This window comes from Cheilinus undulatus, linkage group 20, assembly GCF_018320785.1.
Source record: "Cheilinus undulatus linkage group 20, ASM1832078v1, whole genome shotgun sequence".
NCBI classification, from domain to species: Eukaryota; Metazoa; Chordata; class Actinopteri; order Labriformes; family Labridae; genus Cheilinus; species Cheilinus undulatus.
Genome location: NC_054884.1, coordinates 31,873,325 through 31,888,916, shown reverse-complemented (window position 1 = coordinate 31,888,916; position 15,592 = coordinate 31,873,325). Strand labels below are relative to the sequence as shown.

General features: G+C 38.8%; 2 long non-coding RNA genes across 5 annotated transcripts in view; one reads left to right on the top strand and one right to left on the bottom strand.

The window, feature by feature from the left end:
* Window positions 1-3,076, bottom strand: part of LOC121528914 — a 35,870-nt gene extending 32,794 nt beyond the window's left edge. For both annotated transcript variants that reach the window (XR_005993512.1, XR_005993511.1), the window contains exons 1-3: window positions 2,926-3,076; window positions 1,898-1,970; window positions 1,523-1,639 (exon numbers count right to left, since the gene is read on the bottom strand). This is a non-coding gene — a long non-coding RNA (uncharacterized LOC121528914). The remainder of the gene's footprint in view (window positions 1-1,522; window positions 1,640-1,897; window positions 1,971-2,925) is intronic.
* On the top strand, window positions 2,818-13,669 carry LOC121528915. Of its 3 annotated transcripts, none has more exons than XR_005993514.1 (4): window positions 2,818-2,966; window positions 3,839-3,904; window positions 7,507-7,692; window positions 12,298-13,669. It is a non-coding gene; the product is annotated as an uncharacterized LOC121528915 (long non-coding RNA). The 3 variants fall into 3 exon arrangements; XR_005993513.1 differs by having other exon boundaries at window positions 7,507-7,740; XR_005993515.1 differs by lacking the exon at window positions 12,298-13,669 and having other exon boundaries at window positions 2,820-2,966; window positions 7,507-7,841.
* Window positions 13,670-15,592: the final 1,923 nt, after the last annotated feature.

Below are 15,592 nucleotides of genomic sequence, written 5' to 3'. Positions count from 1 at the left end.
AATATAACCCTAAAAAGACTGTCATGGGTACCTACTTACACCCCTAGCTCATAATGACATACACACCACAGCCACAGTAAACATCCCTCAACATGATAAATGAAGGCACCTACAACTTCTTCTAGTGCTTCGCTGTAATTGACTTCAAATTAAAACACCTATATGATGCTTGTTTGTTTACTTGGCACAACACCATCAAAACAAACACATTAGCCCCACTACCATCATCAACCTCCATACTTCCTTTCACATCTGAAAGCTGTTAGTCCTGCATTTTCAGGGTGACACAGGAGGCAGGAATAAATCTTAACTCCTCCTGCTCCAGTAGCAGCGTTGTTGGTTTGTGAACATGTGGCTGGCACCAGGACACCTCATCATGCATGAAATCTCTCCTCCTGAGGCCTTCTAGTCAGACACTAACGCCACAATGACAGGCAGGAAAAGTTTAATTTTGGACAACACATTCACCGAAACAAAAGAACTCCATTACAACAACTAAGTTTGATTCATCTTTCGAATTTATAGACATGTCTTTATCTTAAATACCCACAGAAGAGAAAAAGGATTACAATCATCTAAGATGAAAGGAAAGACACAGGAAAATAAGTGAAAACTGCTGTAAAGAGGATAAATAAAACGATGTTTGCTTGATTGAAAAAACATGGAAGAGCCACCATGTATTTCCTGAAAACTCAACAAAACTACACTCTAACCAAGCAGCAGACCCAAAGGCATAGTCCTTGATACAGATCTTTGTGAACTTTACTCACAAAACTGTTGTAGCTTTTATATGCATGCTGAGGACCAAGATGTCTGCCAGCAAAACTTTGTTTATTTTCTTAAACATCTCTTTGCATAGTGAGAACAGTTACAGAGAAAGCATCTAACGTGGCAACTTTACTCGCATCCTCCACATGAACAGAGGAGGTGAAAATAACGGTGGAAGAAGAGTAAGGAGGAGAAGACGGCGGCTGTGGCCGTTTAAATGGCTCAAGTTCTATACACTCCCTCTGCTAAACAGTGGGTTAAGAGAAGTCATTTTAGCGCATGCTGGATGTTAGGGGAGGGAGAACAGACCGCACTGCATTCTTTTGTATTGAGGTCACTTTTTTCTCCTCAACAGTTCTGAAGCACTCAGCAAGCTTAGGACTGGACAGCAGGCTTGATCTAATGGAGCACTGATGGATCTACTGCACATGCTCAGAAGTGACATGGACTAGTGAGTTTCCTCTTTCCTGAAAGCATCACCAGGGATGAACAACTACTGAGAATGAAAAAGGGCAACAGTTGTCTTCTTTTTGAGGGGTGCTTCAACATATTTCCACCCCCTGGAAAATCTAAAAGACTTGTTTTTTTTTAGCATTCAGCTGGCTTAATAATGGCCTAGATTTATTCATTTCATGGATAATTTGGGGATTAGCTCACCTAAAAAAGTTGAGGATAAAGATGGCAACATTCTGTAATTTTCAAAATAATAACATGATAAGCAAAGGAAACAAAAAACAAACAAACAGTTCTTTACCTCAGCTACCAATCACGTGGTTTCCTGTGGAGTGCTTGAGGGAGTCCCACAAGTCCAGCTTAGGAGGCCTTTTTTCAACACTCACTGCCATGCACTGATGTAATGAGGACCCTTGGGCTGTAAGAAAACAACATTGGCAGAATGTTAAGAGAGGCTTGAAGGAAACACTGATTCACAGTCTTGTAAAATTATGTGACACTTGTTCCACTTATTGATTTGAAATAATAACAGACCCTAAAAAAACTCAATAGATGAGATATTCCAATCATGTTTTCATATTTTTACGAATCCAAAACGTGTTAAAATATATGTAAAAGTTGTAGAGCTTTTACTGAGGCATAAAGCATATTTCTTCCTCCACACTTTTACACTTACTTTTGATAGCACTGCATATGGTGCACAGATGATCAGTGCTGCTTCACTGGCTGGTCTCTTGAAAAATTATGTGCTGCAATAAGGAAAGGTAAAGCTGTATGTCACAACACAACACAAAGGTACGTTAATATGAAAACACTGAATGTGTGGAAAGGGGGCATTTACCTTTGTATTAAAGATAAAGATATCACACTGATTTTATATAGCAAGGGCAGGAAAAATATCTTATTCTAACTTTAAAGCACACAGTTTAAACTAATTTCATTATTTAGTCATATTTTCTGGTGGGTTGTCACTAAAAGGTTTTACTAAAAATTCATTTAAAAAATGAGGGACAGCTGTTTCAACATTGACTCTAATGTTATGTATACTTTGGGAGATACTGAGCCCTATCAGAAGATCACTGTGGACTGTATTATCACTTTATTGTTACAGTTGATATATTTAATAAAAGATAAACGAGCTCAGAGTAATGCACATTAAGAAATTGCATGCACGTTTTGCTTCCTACATAAAATAGAAGAAGAAAGGTAAAGAAAGGTAACTTCAGCATGTAAATGGTCAAATACAAAACATCAATATTTTTCCTAGAGAAGAAAAGAAACTGAATTGTAGCGTAAAAGAATATGACATAACACAAATGAAGTAACCCAAGCCAATGTACATGGTAGCGTTTACTATTTGAGTAAATGAAGTTACTGTTAACAGTTACTTTACAACTCATGTTCTGTTAGTTTGAAACCTAATATTAGTTAAACAAAAAGACAACAAGCAACTGAAGCTTACAATAGCGTACCACCTAACACGGCCACAGAACCAGCTTTACAACTTGTGTAAAGTTGTACAGTTCGTCGTCAATTTGTTTTTTTCGTGCTTGCTAGCAAGTAACGGTTGTGTTAGCGTAGCTGACCGTTGACGTGCTCAACGGTCAAGTCAGCTAGCTCCTGTGACGCTCAAGTTAACCCGACTTCTTCACGAGTTAGCTATCCGCTCGCATCGTACTTCAAAAAGTAACCTGAAAAACTTACCTGAAAGCTTCCCAGAAGGTCGGAGAACAGGGATATTGTTGGTTAGTAAACAAATTAAAGCCGCACTGCAACATCTCATTTAGCACAGGTGACATAAACAGCTCTTAAGTGAGACGCTTCTGGAGTTGTTGGAGAGCATATTTCACAGAGCTCAGAGCTGGGCTAACGTTAGCTTCTTAAACCCACTTATAGCTTTCCCACTTTGCTAGGCTATCATAGTGCTAAATGTTAAAGTAACCACCTCTGGTAAAACGTCAATAATCCTTGTGGTTGCTCTGTAATAGAGCTGAACTGTCTTTTATTTCCTTTCAGAGGTTTTATCTATCAGCAAACTAGTGAATAACATAAAACCAACAACTGAGAGTTAAATCCAGCTAACATGAAGGTTTGAGTGGGTTGTAAATCTTTATTATATTTTTAAAGTATGCCTATTTAAAGCGGACCACAAAACACATGATGTGTTAAGTGGGATACAGCAAATGGGGATCCTGACTTTAAAAAATAAGTTGCAGTAATGTGAAAAAATATTCAGAATGTCTGTTATTTTTATGTCTCAACTGTTACAACAAATAGAATCAACTTATGATAACAAAACTCTTGAAATCAAGTTTATAGAACTGATTATAAAGATTTCCATAAAAGCCCTCATTGAAAATAAACTATGTAGCCAGCTATTTAGATGTACAATCAGTCAGGATGACATGAGTTTGAAAGAGTAAGAGTTTTACAATAAGGAAAATTTCTTGAATTGGAGCTGTTAAAGTGCATGGATTTGAATGCCATGAGATAGAGTCTTCATAGAAATTACTAACTCTAACCTTTTCCCATGTGCTATCATACACAAAAAACAAAAAGCTCTTGCAAATAAGTGTGATCAATACATGATTTTTCACTCCATTTTTCTTGATTGTAGGAGATAAACGCTGTCCATTAAAAGGAGATTTGCTTATGACATTCACAGATTCATTACATTGCTGAGGTAAGTTTCCTTTCTCTGTTCTTGTCTGCTGTCATCCAAAAAACTTAATATCCAGAAAACTAACAGCATTTGCAGCCAGTTCATCTAATACATGTGACTTGGATTCCCCTGTATCAGGAGAAGTATTGGAGAGGAAAAATCTGTCCTCCCCAGTTGTGGGAAAATTATAGCTTTAACTTCACTGTCTACACTTGACAGATAGGTAATTGAAAATTTTAAAATGTATTTATTCAAACACTCCTGAATTAGAAATAAGTCTCCTCAAAACAATGACAAATACCTTTATCAAAGTAGTAGTTTAAGAATGTAAAGATGAAGAATGTATACAAATATTTTGAGGTAATAGGGCAGCCCTTTTCTAAAAAATGTGACTGAATGGCTTTGCCTGAGCTGTGCTGAAGTAGGATGTAGTTAATTTTTTGTTTCTGTGGCTGAAGGGAGAGTATGAGTCATCACACAGATGGGAATTTTTTCCCTACATAGTTACTTGCTTCCCTATTTCCATTTCAACTCCCCTTTAGTTAGAGGTTACCTGCTGCCTCCACTGCCTTTTTTCTTTGTCGGTTTTCTAGCAATAATGTAGCTCTCTTTCTGATACCAGAAATCTAACTTTTTATCCACGTGAGAACCGACTTCTACTCGTCTTTCTCTCCTTTGTTTTTCTCTCCTTCTTTGCCATTTTCTCTCCTTCACTCAGCCATGCCTCCTACTTTTCCTCCGTCCCCCCTCACATGTGAACATCTCTACAGCCCGCAGTATTTATGAGGGCTTGCGGAGGGGCAGCAGGCTGCAGGAATAACGACATTTCCAGACGGGGTCTCTGAGCTCATTTCCCCCCAGTCATACCTCGCAAACTTTCTTTGCGACTCAGTCAGATGTTAGCCTCAAATAATTGTTCTTAGACTCTATTTTTATGTTTAAAGTTCACCACTGGTGATACAGTAGGGTAATAGAAGCACTAAACATGACTAAGAGATTTGCAAAGCATAGTTAGCTTTATATGTTGCGTGTATAAGAAAAGCAGAAAAATCTTCACACAGTGGCTGAACCTTAGTCACCCTTTTCCTACATACTGATATGCTTTTAATATAATTTAAAAGAGCACAAGAGAAAACTACAGATAGAAGTCAAGGCTGGTAAAAGCACTGACTAACTTTACCAGATGTTGGAAAAATCAGGGTCAAACCACCCTGAAGAGACTGCAGGTCAACCAGACAGTGCATTCAGAAGAAATGTCAAGAAAGCTGTGACAGTAGACACTAAAGCATCATTCAGCATGCCTTTATAATTAAAGTAAACACATCTTTGAAAGGTTATACATCTTTAAAATTCAAAAGTTTCAGGACCAATTTTGGAGACAGTGATCCAAAATATAGCCTGACATGTGTACTCAATTAAGAGATACTTGTGTCACTCTTTCCTTTTTGTGTCTCCCCTCCAGAATAAGATATTCCATCCCTGACTCCTCTCTTGCTTCATTGTAAAAGGCTCTCCCACATTTTGTGCTATTGTGGCAGGGAAATATGACACTCACATGCACAGTGGGGGGCCTTGTGGCCTCTGATGTTGTGCTTTCATATAGGTCATCAACATGAGTCAAATTTTGGTGTATTGCATGTGGTAGCGCTTCAAACCTGTACACATCATTCCTGACATGTGCGTTTAATATTTAAATCTTTAGGGTATAAGTATTAGCATGAAACTAGGTACCAAAATGAACTGTCTTTGCTCTTCAGGATTTCCTTCATGAGATACAAATAGCAGCCGTTCAGTTTACTTTTCACTGTCCGGTGTACTTTTTGTCTCTCCCTGTTTTTAGTGGTGCCACGCTCGCCAGCAGCCTTGCACATTATCTGAAGTAAGGGAAGGATCCAGTCATATTTTCCATCCTCTCTCTCTCTGTCTGACTGGATGTCTGTGCTGGTGGGAGAAAAGAGAGCAGGCAGGGAGAAAAAGAGGGAGGGATGGAGAGCTAGAGGAGTTTGGATGGGGGCTGGGAAAATGGAGAAATCCAGATGCAGACAAGAAGAAAACCAGACTCAGAAGTAAGGAAAAAGTCTAAGCAGAATGTGTTGTGAACAACGTCAACTCCTAAAAAACTTCAGGGAAAACCAGTCCTTTCACATTTTAATCTAAAGGTAGGAGTTACACATTTAGGTGTGACTGGATGTGCCAGTGAAGGGCATGGTACCATGATAGTGGGTTTGGGCTTTATGCTTTAGGTACCCCACCATTTTCTCTCACGCCCCAAAGAGAGTATGATGTGTCATGATGGGTGGAGCTCACAGGAGGCAGGATTTGTTAAACAGCTGGGATCTAGTTTGAAACATACTTGAATTATTCAAATAGTTTTCTTTATTTGTTTGTCAGGACATCTAAATAATCTGTAAACATAGGTTATGTATATGTACATCATTTAGAAAATTAAAATTGCATTGTTATTCTGGAGAGCTTCCCCTCTGTCACTTCTGCTACCCATCGTCAAAGGTATAATCCTGTCAGCTGATTTTGCACAGAAGTGAAATAGAGTTTCTTATGTTTTAGCAGCTGTGATACTGTCCGGAGTTTTAGTAGAGTTGCTTCAGCTTAGTCTAAAGATTGGCAAAAAGGGGTTAATTTAGGTTGATTCTTTCCAAAGGTAGCTCTGTTTAAGAAGACAACTAAGAGGACTTTATTTTGGTTTTTACAGTTGTTCTTAAACACAGTAGAGCAGTTAGAAATATAGAATAGGGATTTAAAAATATAGATTAAATACAGAATAAAATAATAAGGTTAGTGTGTCAGATGATGTCATCTCCATAGGGTCTACCAGTCTGTCACCTTAAAACTGTCCTGTAGTGTGACAAAGGCCTCCCCTGAATCTCTTCTTCCAGTCTTTATGGTCACAGGCTGCCTTTTCACCAAAGGCACATAGCAGGAGGTGAGGTGAATCAGGGTATGATCTGTCCTTAGAGTTGTGAAGAGCTGTATGCCTCCCTTACACTGGCATAGAGCAAGCCCATGGTCCTCTCCCATCTGGTTGTGCAGCTCACATGCCGAATAAAGTTCAGTAGTTTTCTGTCCATGGTAATGTGGCTTAACGTGAAATTAGAGACTGTTTCATATATTGATTGCATGGGATATGTTTCGCATTCATCTGGGAAACTGCCTATACAAAGTGTTTAGGAAGGGCAGAGTCTTTCAAAAAATCCTTGCAGAGTGGTTTAACAAACTTTACGTATACCACATCGATCACGGATCAATCAGAGCAAAAAGACACAAGTAAAGTACTGTACATAACAAGAGCTTGACAGGTGCTGTCGTTTACCAACAGTGTAGCTAGTTGGTGAATAAAACTCGTGCTGAAGCTGGTTGAGAAAAGAAAAAGAATCTTTTCTGCCAAACAAAAGCTTTAAGCATTGGTCTTTGCTTTCCTTATAAATTTTATATAATAAAAAAATGTTGTCTAGTTCTGATAAACTGTCGCTATAGCTATATCAGTGCTAATCTCTTCAACAGTGGCAGCCATTGTTTACTGTTTTGTATTGCATCTAAACCACACCCATAGTTACTGTGTCATTTTCACTAGACAACGCTGATTGGTCTGTTTGTGTTTTTTTCAGACTTGGCAAAAACCTCATTTCAGTGTCCAGACCACAGTGTTCCCGCTCCTCAGCACAATCTAGTTTGACCAGGATATCACCATCTGTTGTTAACAAGAGCAGTAAGCCCCCCACCTTCTCTCTTTATTAAAAACATGGACTGTGCATAAGTTGGAAATGCCTTCAGGACCACAGCCTTTGCAAATGGTGAGCATGGCCACTGGACAATCTAGCTACCTGAGAGTTTTATTGAAGGTAATATAATTTGCGCTCATACCTAGTTACTACACACTGATTTTTGGTCTAATCTCCCCATTCTGAACTGACATTTTAATGGTGTCTGTCAAGAATAATTTTCCTCCGTGGCATTTAGAGTCTTTGTTTCTTTTCCAGTGAGTGCTTAATATGAACCCCATCATGATCTAGGTTGAATAAAACTCAACATTGATTTTTTTTTCTCAATAACCCTAGTCTTCTGGAAGATGTTCAACATTTTTACTTACCCTTAAACCATTATCTTTAGTTTACTTTATTGGTCTCTCTTCTATTTTTGCTTGATTTCCAAACTACTAGATGGCTAGAGCAATTGTCTTGAGTCCCTGCTATTGCCATGGATGGGGTTACATCAAAATTGGCTGAATGCCCATTGCTAATGAAGAACTTAAAGTGAACTTATATATGGCAAACAAGTATGTACATTAGGCCTATAAAAATCAATTTCTATAGTATAAGTAAAAGCAGTCTAAAGTACTATGAATTTATATGATTCATGTAATGTATACTCCATACAATAGCTTCAATTTCAATATTCCTCTGCCTGCTCATGCAGAAAATGACTATCCTTATTGTAAATGACTACTGTAGAGGTGAGAGTGGTGCTCAGCCAGTAAACGCTAACCCCACCCTTCAACTAAAAAGACAAAAGTTGGGCCTTTAGAGATGATTGCAGTTCAGTTAGGGCTCCACTTGAAGTAACAGTCAGAGGTGGGCTCAGGCATTTACCCTGTAATTGAGCATTTACCCACAACACTACGTTGAAGTCTCATTCTCTTTTTTTCAACTGATGCTTCAGCTTTGACTGAACTTGCAGAGTCTGTGCCGGAGCTAGAAGGTTTATTTTCACTGAGGTGGCTGGTGTAGTCACACTAGTTATTTGCTCATCTTTACAGTGACATAGTAGGCTCTTTTTGCCTTGATTCTAAAAAGGATCTCTCTAATGGATATGGAAAGTCTACAAAGGAGTTAACTTAAAACAAATTAAATTAAATGATCTGTAGTATTTTCAAGCTTTTACTACAGCTGGTGACATTTGTTTGGCTTTTTAGACTGTTCCCAGCAAAAAGTAGACGGATAAACTTTAGGAAGAAGACCTTATATTTAGAACCAAACTTAAGCAATCAGAGTATACCATAGAATGCATCTTATAACCTTGCAAAACCAATGGATAGGCCAGATTCCATGTCTGACATCAGGCAAATTTATCATGCAGAGCTCCAATCTGAAATGTTTGTGCCCAGTCTGACAAATTACCTGACAATCACTGTCATTTAAGGAGGGAGAGGCTGAAGATACAGATGTGGTTTAGTTGTACTGCAAACTGGTAAACAATGTCTGCCACAGATGAAGCTATAGTTGCAGCTTTGCTGGAACTGGATCACATTCCTTTCTTAAAGAAATGCAAGATACTGCATTGAAAGCTTTTCTAGATTGTAAGATGTTTTTGTCCCTCTCCTGACAGGTTTTCAGTACAACTTCCCACTGTACCGGTAAACCGTTACGGTGTAAAGGTGGTTAACAACTGTGGCTAACGTTAGCAATGCCAGAACCGCTGGCCTTCAGTCCTTCTTGCAGGTTAACATCTGCAGTCCTGTGATAAATATCATTGCCTCGATTATATATAATAATAACCTGACACAGCCTTTTGACAACTTATTCCATGTTTTCTGGATTTAAAAAAATGCTACTGTAAACTGTGCTGTTTCTACAGGATACTATCGATGCTATAAGGCCACCATTGTTTACATCAGGTTTTAGAGAACTGTGCCAGCAAGGCAGTAGTCACTAAGAAAAGCTACAGGGGTTACTAGTGGGCAGCTATGAGATGAAGCAATCAACCAGGATTATGGGCATGAACTCATAAAAATATATTAAGTATTAGTTGAACTGACCAGTAGTCCTGGTGGTGACTACTAAGGGTTCTGGATTTAACCACTTAGCTAGCTAATCATGTGCATCCCTAGTCCATGAATCCAAACCCCACAGTGTCCTCCTGCTGTACTGCTTTCTCATTAAAATCACAAGCACAATTGACATCATGGTAGAAGACCAATCAGATATATACTAATCTGTGTCGGGGTTATGAACCTACTCTTAGTGACTAAAGATATCTCCAACATATTCAAAATTTCAAACACTGTAAAGACTCCTCAGGTGACAGACTTTATCATTGTCCATGAAAAACATGCAGGCCTGATGAGCAAACTCCCAGGAACCCATTAATGCTGTAGTGCTGGTTCCCTTTTCGATGGCAAGGACAGAATCCACATGGGTCCACCTGCATTAGGTTTTTACCAGTCAGCTTAACCTTAACCCATCAAACTGTCCCAAGATTAAAATTTTTGACCATATAGCATCTTCATAAACCTCAGAAATGTATGCCCTTTAAGATTTTAAAAAATGCTTCTGTTATAAATTTCCAAAAGTCCTTGCGTTTATGTATTTGAGCAATTCTAGTTTGTGCTGGCTCTCACAGTACTGAAGACCCAAAAATTCATTTTCACAGTGATTATTATTTACTAACTCTGCACGTTGTTTTAGAGGACTTTTTTAATAAACAGTATTATAGTTTGGTTGTGCACACGATAATAGCCACTGAGAATTTAAAAACACACAGTACAGTGACTGATTTTATTTGAGATAGTGTGCAATCTTCCTCATCATACCCTGTAATTTGTCTGAGGCAGGTGGGTCTACAATGGGCTCTGACGTAAACAAAGATTGAATGTCTGCAGAGAAACGTATTGTTTAGATCATTAAAAAATATAATGGCAAAACAGAAAAGTTTAACAGCAAATGAAAGCTGCTTTATCACAAAACACTTCAGTGACATGGAAAGGACACTACAGATTTAATATGTATGTATAAATAACAGCCCCTTAGAACCTTAAATAGATAGAAGGAAATTTGCCTTGAGGCAATAAAAGGTGGAAGCCAGTGAGAGAGGGAGACAGAGAGGTTTGGCTTTGTTAAAGTTTAGAGCAGCAGGGGCTCAGAGACGTACAAGTAGAAACACGTGGACAAGGCCAGGCAGATGCTACGTGTTGTTGGCTGAAGCACAGAAGCTTGCTGGGGAATGCACTGATTTTCAGTCGGCCTTTTTCAGTTGCATTGCAAGCTCTGCAGAGCAGTAACAATGCTTATAGACCTACATGTTCAGTCTTTATGTAAAATTTTAGTTTTACTAATTTGCTGCACATTTAAAGTTTGAGTCTATCTTCTGCAGCCTCATCAGCTTTAGTATGACACATTTTAAACACTTGGCCTCTTCTGAAGGACTAAAACAATTTCTTCACCATCATCAGCTTAGTTTTCATATGCATCATCCTGGGACAGGACAAAAGTCTGGAGAAGAAATTTGAAAACACCTTTTTCTCACAACCTGTTACATCTTGGGCTCTTGCACCTCTACTAGCTGCCAATGACAAACTCGGAATTTCCTCCCCAGAGTTGTTGAATCTCTGTTGCGCCAGTAGAATAACTTTACTTCTCCTTCTCTTACAGCAGTAAGACTACAAAGACAAGGATTGAGTTCTAGTGATTACTTATGCTGGCACGGCAAGCTTTAAAATCTTTCTGATTCCTTTGGTTTAGAATGCCAAAGCTTTTGACTGCTAAAATATGATAAATATATTTTCAAACAGCCAGAAATCATGTAGCTCCAAGCTACACTGGTAGGACATTTGAATGCAGCTTTTCTGAGGGATTTCACCCAAACCACCAGTCTGAACTCTGAGAGACTCGCCACAGAAAATATATTATAGTTTGCAGCAACTCTAAACACCAGAAAATTACCAGTTCTATTTTAGCGCTGTCCTGTGAGCTTACGTTTCATTTCACTCACATAAAGTCAGAAAGTACAGCAGTGAAGATTGGTCCTGTCTTTTTATTTGACACATTTAGAAGATCAATTTAAAAGGAATAAAAAATGTTATGTTTGATGTCAGGGCAAACAGTATTTTTAGTTAAAATCACAGACAGCTAACAAGCATGTCTTATCAAACTGGTTTCTTTTAAACACCATACGTAACATCCCTGATTTCTTTTCCCTCTACACACTAAAGCATACATATTCTGTATCTTAAACAATTACCCTCTCTCCCTTTTTATGTTCTCCCAAAAGTTGCTATGATGGGTGTGTCTTATTTTGGAGCTTTGTTGAGCTGCACTTGTGGCAGTAAAAATCGCTTCAGTGTTGCAGTGTGCATCTGCTGCAAACAACCTAATATCCCTATAACTTTCAAACTATATTTATTTACACATCATTTGCAATCAACAGAGACCAAGATGGAAAGTTTTAAATTTCTCTGCCCACTCTACATTCAACAGAGTTTTGTTGACCTTATTTTAAAGTACCTGTAAAAACATAAAATCACAACTACACAGCAGCACTGCAATGCTCTAAAGGGTTATGTTAACCTTATACTGGCTGCAAATTATGTAACACAAGTGCATGGCATACAGTGAGTGTTAACACCTTAAAGAAAGTGAGGAGTTATTAAAATAAAGATTGACACCTGTCTGTCTTTTTGGCAGGTGTTGGAACCACCTCCTAACTTTCACTAGACAAAGAACAGCTGCCAAAATACCTGCTGCCTTCAAGTAAAATCCCTGAGCACACGCTTCCTCTGAGTCCATTAATCCTTCCTGCAGCTGAACCCATAACAATTGTACTGATTGTGTACCTGGACCTGCAAATTTCTCTGGACTAAAGGACAAATGATTAAGTGGTTATAAGATATACACAAAAATACCTGATGAGATTTTGTCAGGACTTTTTGGACATTTGTTAAAGCTTTGAGTCATGGTGATAACAATTTGCGAAAACCAACTTTTACCTGCTGCTATGATTATTTGATGGCAGCTCATCTTGGCATAAATAGGAAAGACGATATAATGGAGATCTGTGTCATCAGCAAACTTGGTTGTTTTTGGTGTTCATTTCCAGGCAAATTATAATGTACTTTCATAGAAATCTAACTTTAACAGTTAAATCACAGACTGTAGACAGTATTGGACTGGGTCTGACTGACGACACCTGGTCTTTTAAAGCTAATTTGTGGTGGTCGCCATATTGAAAAAACTGCGTGAAATTAACTTTTGGGCAACCTAGAAAACAAAGAGGTTAAGCTGAGGTGAGCCTTAAGCCTCCTGGCAAACAGCTGCATCGGGGTATTCCTAACCAAAATGGATGAGCTATTAAAAACAAATCACCCTTGATACTAGAGATGGGAGAACTTGTAAGGCCTAGATAGAGATGATAATTTAACCAAGGGCTTTTAACTGTATAAATATATTAAAAAAAACATCAACACAGAGCCCCCTAGTATGAATGACATGGTCCAAACGTTATTCTGCCATTACTGTCAGCTCTTCCACAGAACAAAACATGCACGTCTGAGAGAAAATAGCTAACAGCTACACCTGACTCCATGGAGAGATCTGTCTACAAGTCTGTTGAAGCTGTCACTATAGCAACATGCATGATTCTACTTCCACAAAAAAAAACTTAATATGAGGATAAATCAAGTTACCAGTTTTGTTTTTAGTTTGCTAGTCTTATCTGCTCTGGTATCATTACAAACAGTGTATGCTAATGGCTAATGTTTTTGCCTTTTGACTCACTTGTCCCTTCAGAGTTACCATAGCTGTCAAAAGCAGTTGCTGATAGTGTAATCTGGCTTGCTGTGGTAATAAAACAAGAGCCATGGCTAGAAGGGATTTACCTCTGTGTACCGTTTATTATTTTCTTACTTTTTATTATTTCTTACCAAATTTATCCAGTTAGACAAACCCAGAGAGGTCTAGCACATATGGCACACCAAATCAGACAAAATATTGCTGCTTAGAATAGCATGTGCGTGTGTGAGTCATCCCTACTTGATACAGTTTGAACCCAAAAAATAAAACCCTTGGAAACTATTTTGACCCAAACGGTGGAGTGTGTATATGACTTCTGGTCCTCTTGCAGCCAGTGGATACTTGAGGACCTGCAGCTTTTTCGCACTCTACTATTGGCTTCTTTTTTTAACACTGGAATTTGCCACTTTAATCAAAACGGTGACCAACCTGCCTATAGCTCCAAGAAGAGGAATAAACAGACGACCATGGCACCCCGTGGAATCATCATTTGTGCTTGTATGGATGTTTGTATTGTTTTTATGACATTGACAACATTGTGGTGGACTGATGACCAGTCCAACGTGTGCCCCGCCTCTTGCCCTATGACAGCTACGCCCCAGCCCCCCTGCAACCCCCAACGGGATAAGCGGTATAGAAAATGGATGGATGGATATCAACAGTAAACCTCTTCCTACTTCACATGCACAGTGCAGCTTGGAGGACGAAATGGACCCGTATTACCACAGTATATGAAAGACAGGAGGCATTTGGGTTTTGCATTACCACTCTGCTCACTGATGAGTACCCAGTACTCTGACTCAATTGCACTCACATCTCCAACCGACTATATCCAAATCCACATGATTCACGCTTGAGACAGCTCTGGTAGTGGACTAAGGACGAGGCCAAAGTACAGTGCACTCACAGTGTCCAAACTAAGGAACAGTGCACACAAGCCTGATGTTCTAATGTCAGCCATGTTTCACTATACTTTTAGAATACGCTGGAATTAAAAATGTGGCCCCTTGGCCATAGTTTGGACATATTTGCTCTAAATTACCAATCTAAGTGGTTTTTGTACTTATGCTGCATGTCTGCAAACGTAAAAAATACAGTGCATACTCTTCATTGATTTTAGCTCGTGAAAACCATAACTTTCTATGGGTTAATTTTTTTTAAACGAAGATGACTGCAGGGAAAAAAGAAAGGTCAAACAGGGCCAAACTATAGTTGTAGAAGCTGCAACGTGTCCACAGTGTAACCAGACAGCTTTGTGGATTCGCCAACTTCTCTTCTGCTCTCCTCCCTCCCTGACTGTAACATCATCAGAGGGACCTGCCTCCTCCTCGTCGGAAGTCAGATTTTTACATGGATTGTTGTACATAATTCATCCTTCAATTGATCTCTTCTTAACTGTTTATTTTAAAATGGAAATAAAGATGAAAGCACATTAATTGGATGCCTTTATTTTGTTTGTATGAATGTGGCAGTGTTGATGCGCCTGACATTGAGAGGGACTTTAGGCAGGGGACATATTATCATGATATGGTAACCTTTGGCTGGCAGTAACTCATGCCTTAAGTGTGTAATAAAATGCACTGGATATTATGTGTATTTGGAGTTATTTTCAATCATAAATGCTGTTTTATTACGTTTTTTGAAGGGAATTGCTGTTGCCTGCAAGTGCTTTCAACTCACAAGGTGTGTAGGCCCAAAGTTTACAAAAATAAAAGATTTTTATGAGCTAGACTCCCTCTTCGGGATGGTGTACAAGGTACAGTTGCTAAAATGGATATAGTACAGTCAACAAGCAGTCAAAGTGCCTGAAAATCTACACTTGGTTTGCGCTTGGTGCGTAAATTACGCACGCCTGATGTTCGGTAACACCACGCCTAAAAGACACAGTTCTTTACCCTCTGATGAAAAACTAAAACCAAGTTTCAATGTTGAATTTCAACAGTGGATTCTTGATAAGCGAAATGAAGATCCTCATTTGCTCAGTGTATCCTCAATAAATTGGAGCTTAATCGAGGCGAGGCTGAATAAAATCATCCAGTCCATGAGAGCGCCACAGTGTCTCAGTTTGGATGCCGAAACGGTAAAACAGCCCAAACAAAATTCTCAAAAAGGAAAGTCCATGGAGACGTGGAGGACGTTAAAACACGTCTGAAGCGTGGAAAGCAGTCGTGTTAATGATGAGTGTCCTCAC